A 5,797-nucleotide genomic window follows, 5' to 3' on the forward strand; every position below is an offset into this window, starting at 1 on the left:
ATACAACATAATGATGTGCCACACCATGCTTTTTCTGGTTTTAAGGTTTGTGACATTTCTTTCCTGTTTGCACTGACAGACAGCAGCGAGAGCCTGCTGGACATTGGCTCCCCTGCTACCTTTCAAGGCACCGTGCAGCTCCGTGTTGCCTGGTGTTTAGCACCATCCAGCTGTATCTTATAGGCTGGTTGGAGTGTGAGAGGCAGCATGGAAACAGGATGATGGTGAGGAGCTCTTCTCCTTTTTGTACCAAGTGTAACTCCTGCAGTCACAAAGAGACTGCAGTTACATAGTCTGCTGGGGAACACAAATGCCCCTTACAGCTCATGAACATGTATGACCTATGGACCATTTTGGACAATAACTATGGTCTGGAACATGACCAATGTCAACAAGGAAACAGGGTGATATTATCATACTCTATTTGAAGATTACTTCATCTGTAATCTGTCTTGAAATCACTAAGGTTATGAACCTTCTGGAGAAGTATACACCAGCCAGTAGAATGCTTTGCCTCTATTTATTTCATTTAATTGTCATGGCCTTTTAAAATGCCAGCACTGAAAATTTTTCTGTACAGGAAACATGTTCAGTCTCTGAGGCTTCATAGGACTAGAGTAATAACCAGAACATAATTTTTAATTCTATTCTGAGGTGTCATTCTGATTTTGCTGGATTATCAATCATCATTGAGTATCAGACAAATCTACCAAAGCTAGACACGTAGAGGAAAAAATAACCTTGTTGTTGATAAAACTCAAGATTCTCCATTTTGCTGCTTCATCCATTTGTCCTGGTTTTGGCTGGGATAGAGTTACTTTTCTTCCTAGTAGCTGGTATAGTGCTGTGGTTTGGATTGAGGATGAGAATAATGGTGATAACACACTGATGTTGTAGTTGTTGCTGAGCAGTGCTTACACCAGTCAAGGACTTTTCAGCTTCCCATGCTCTGCCCGGTGCACAAGAAGCTGGGAGGGGGCACAGCCAGGACAGCTGACCCAGACTGGCCAAAGGGCTATTCCATACTGTATGGCGTCATGCTCAGTATATAAACTGGGGGGAGTTGGCCAGGGGGTGGTGATGCTCAGGGACAGTCTGGACATCAGTTGGTGGGTGGTGAGCGGTTGCATCATTTGTTTTTCCTGTGTTTTGTTCCTCTTTTTTTTGTTGTTTTCCTTTTCACTACAATTTTTTAAAATGATTTATTATTATTATTATTATTGTTATTATTATTATTATTATTATTATTATTATTATTATTATTATTATTATTATTATTATTATTATTATTATTTTACTTCAATTATTAAACTGTTCTTATTTCAACCCATGAGTTTTCTTACTTTTGCCCTTCTGATTCTCTCCCCCTTCCCACCAGTATGGGGAGGGTGAGTGAGCGGCTGTGTGGTGCTTAGTTGCCGACTGGGGTTAAACCACGACACCATTTAAACCATGTTGTCCTATCATCACCTTCATTATAAATAATAACAGCTTCATTCTTTCCTGGAAGGCAACATATGTGCTTCTCCCCTCATTCCCTCTCCCTCAGGGACTGATTCTTTGATGGGAGCATGATTAGATATTGGAAAAAGAAGAGGAATCTTGCTAGAATAGAACCAATGTCAAGAGAATGTAATAAAAGACCACACTGTTCACATGAAAGAGAACAAACAGTTACTTCATAACATAGCTGAAACACATCACCTTTTTGCTTGCCTATTCAAAAGCAAATAGTGACAATACAGTTTGTCTTACATTGAACACAGATCAAAATGCTAGCAAGATGAAATAGCTATCAAATAATGAGGCCTGTGATACAAATTGTTCATCTTATGATACTCTTCAGTATTTATTTCTATTACAAAGATTTACAAAGAATTCCTCTTGTAGAACACTAATAATGTTGAAATACAACTAAAATTGCTACAGTCTATGACTAATATTAGTGCAGGATAGGACAGGACTAATGCTAACTGCAGAATATATGCAGTGACAGCTCTCCTTTGAAATAAACTATTTGATGCTGTGTATGGCATGTAAGAATTTTAAGCTATAGCTTGCATCTGAAAGTGCTGGAAATATTTCTTCACAGTAAGACATTCAAGTCTTACACTATTTCTCGTGGATAGAACTGAGATATGCACTTCACATCAGCCAAAGACAGACAGTCATTTATGAACAGAAAAGCCTTCTTTCTTTAAACATCTCTAATCATAATCAAAACAATTCCTCTCAGAAAGAATGTTGTTCCATACTTAGGAATTAATGACATCATTTAAATTTTATGCTGTATCATTATGCTGTCCCCAGACATTAATATTCATTTGTATTTTATCTTCACTCCTCCATAAACCCCAGAGGTTATGGAGTCTGGCGTTCTTCACTTGGTGATTTCCAGATTTTTTATCCCTCAGGCCCAGGTCACCTCTCAGAATTTCTGTAGGCAACCATGCATCTTCAGCACAATTTTAATCGGAAATACTGTGAAGGTGATGTTAGCTCCATGATCATCTGCAGATCACTTGCCACAGTCTCTCAGAACGCCAAGCTTTGAAGACAAACAGTTCCTCAGGATTCATTTACAGGGTACAAAGAGTAATTTCCTTTAAAATTCAGAATGACATTATTTGGTGGTTAATAAGCAACACCATTATCTCTGGAACAGGTTCTTGTTCAGGATGCATTTTACAGTTGCTGGAATGATGAAGACCAGCAGGCTATGAATGTTGGAAACTTTTTAAAATAAATTGCAGAGTTACTGCTCATGACATCATACTATCTAACCTAGGTCATTTGGGGAAAGATTATTCTGAATGCACAGTGCCATCTTAAGACATAAACCCCAGAGCCAGGTTCCAATGTCCCCAAGTTTAAAAACGTCCTCAAATCCAGTAGTGAGTGCCCTGGCCACGTAAGACCTATTGTACAGCTGCAAGATTATCCACAGAGGAACTGTGCTCTGGGTCTGCAGAATCCCTGTGCTTACCTTTATTAGAGCGTGTCCTATCCACAGGTGCTGTACCTGTTTCTGCAGTCATTGGTCAGCATTCATCTGGAGCTCAGGACACCTTGCATAGGCTGTTACCATGATCACTTTTGAGAGGGGAGTGGAAATAAATTACAGCTATTCCTAATGAAGAAATCAATCAACATCAAACAGCTGTCATGACAATATTCCATGTCTGGATCAATTAAATGTCACTACATTCACTCCTCTACAGCACCCGTGCCAATACCTGTGCTATCTTAACCTGCTGTCACCATGAAGTCCTTCATCTGAGCTTTACCCACACGTCACTGTGTACTGTTCATTGCCAAAGTCTTGTACATCTGCAACCTCTTTTTCAAGCATAGAAAACCACTGTGAAAGTAGGTATAGCAACACTGCCATGTCACAAGATGAGAACTAGACACAAAATTTCACAACACAGTTTACAAGGTGTGAAGACTGTTTACTATACAAAGGCTTATGCAAAGGAAAACATGACATGGGAAATTCCAGGCATGAATTTGGGAGAGATAAACTTTTAGATAGAGTTCCCTGGAAGGAGTCTGTTGCGGTTTAAAGCATGACTGCCATCTCCCTTCCCATTCAGAGTGGCCAGAAAGAGAACAGCAGCACTGCTTATTTTGCTGGGTTCCTCTACACCTTCTTAGGCCAAAGTCTCACTGTTTCCTCACATGGATTAGCAACGGGTTCAGTATCAGCACTGCCTGAAGTAGTGTGAATGCAGCTGCCAACCTGCCTTCAGAAGGCCTCTTTGGCTCTCCGTCAACATGTAGCTACAACACATAGCTTTGAAACCTGCAAGTTTATCTCTGACCTTTTGATCAACCTGAGTAAATACAGACACTACCGGCCAGCCCAGCTCTACAACACACAGTTCGCACTAGCACTGCAACCTAGAAAACACTTTTATGCATCATGACCTCCTAGGAGCGTGAAAATGGTGCTGGCTTTCCATGGGAGACAGCTCAAGGGCAGCTCACCATGGGACCAAGTCTACACAGCACAGACCCTAGCAGCTGCACAACAGAGTGCTAGTCCATGCTGTGCAACACCTTCTTCAGAGGAAAACCTATACCTGTTTCTCAAGCGAATGATATTTTGTAAGGCAGTAAAAGCCACTGGTCATGGGGATATGGCTACTGAGTGCCAGTTTAAAAGATACAAGTACATCAAAGAATCTCACTTCAGAATACATTCCCTCATTAAGCAAGCCTTATGGTTATATAATCTTTGCAATCCCAGAGTCTCCTATGAAAATGTCAGGGTGTTTTGTTTTTTTTTTCCCCAGAAATACCACATATATTTGCTTATTAATCATAGTGTGTTTACTTTGCTTATCTCTACTATTTTTATTGGTCAGTCAATCCCAGACGAGATTCTAATGAACTCAGGGTATTTGAAATCACTAGCCAATATTCAAAAGGCCATTTCTTTCTGGTATTGTCTATACATATTCTCCAAGTATGAAAGTATGCAAATATACTTGGTTTATTAAAATCTTACATTGGTGCTAAGGCATTTATGACTGTGAATTCATAAGACTTGATTGACACAACTGCTTCAATTGCTTGACTTGACTGACATAACTTAAAAGTCACATTTGTTTGCCAGAAGAATTATCAGATGAGATATTTCTTGTACCTCTGCCCAGGTATTGCTGGGTAGGTACCAGTTCCAGAAACCAGTGTGGCTTAGACAAAAGTCTGTCTAACTTCAGTGAACTGCCTGCACACATTAATATTCTTTTCATCTATAATCATGCATGAAAAACAAACCAGTTTTTTCGAACACAGGAATTTTAGAATAGCAATAAAAACCAAAACACAGGCTCTCAGAAAACAGTCCTTGACACCAGTATGAATCTCTCCACCGACTCTGACAGTCCCTGGAACACCACAAAATACATTGGTTATCAGCAATACACCAAGCAAAAAAGTGTGGCAGAAGTTGCAGATGGCTATAAACTACTCCCTCACACCACAGTCTGCAATACTAAAAAAATCCAAAGAATGCAACTTATTTTGTGACCTATCTCCAAACTGATGGAGAGACATAGCAGATGAACCAGCCCACAGCTGAACCAGCCACATGCACAATATAAACAAGAGCAGTAAGCAGTGCTACTGCATTCAGAAAGACGTCTTAGCAGTTTCCCTGACCGTTATGCTTACATTGCGGGTTCACGCAGGTAACGGGAATAAAGACTGAGAAAGTTCAGTCTCACTCGGCAATGGTACAGAATGCCAACTATGGGGAACCAGGAGAAAATAATGCAAAACAAGACATACCAAAAGGATGTTAGGGAAGCAGGCAAGACTTCAAAAAGAGTACAGACTCAAATCAGTGAGTGGTCTGATCCCAGGGCACCATTTGGAGTTCTAATAGAATATTTAAAACAAAAGGATGATTGTCTGAACAAGCAAAGCAGATGGAAATAGCCTTGCTGAGTACCCTACCCTATTGCAAGTGCCTGCATACAATGAATTACAAATGCCTGACACATCACCATCAGGTATCAACCATTCCCCAGAAGGGCATGAAAGAAAGCAATGACCACTGCATACAGAAAGGAGGCAATCAGTCAAATGCATGCAATGGCTCAGGACCAAGATGTTAATCCCAACAGAGAAAACACAGAAGGCTCACCTTGATTTTTTCTGCCTTCTGCTGTGAAATTATAATTGCCAGAAGATGAAGGATCAGACAGTAGGGTCAGGCATTTGAACATGACAAACCTCTGTTTTCACACTGCAACCTAGATGGTCGATGATATTCTAGATTCTAGAT

This window comes from Nipponia nippon, unplaced genomic scaffold (assembly GCF_047370975.1).
Source record: "Nipponia nippon isolate SJK-2023a ecotype South Korea unplaced genomic scaffold, ASM4737097v1 scaffold_2, whole genome shotgun sequence".
Lineage (NCBI taxonomy): Eukaryota > Metazoa > Chordata > Aves > Pelecaniformes > Threskiornithidae > Nipponia > Nipponia nippon.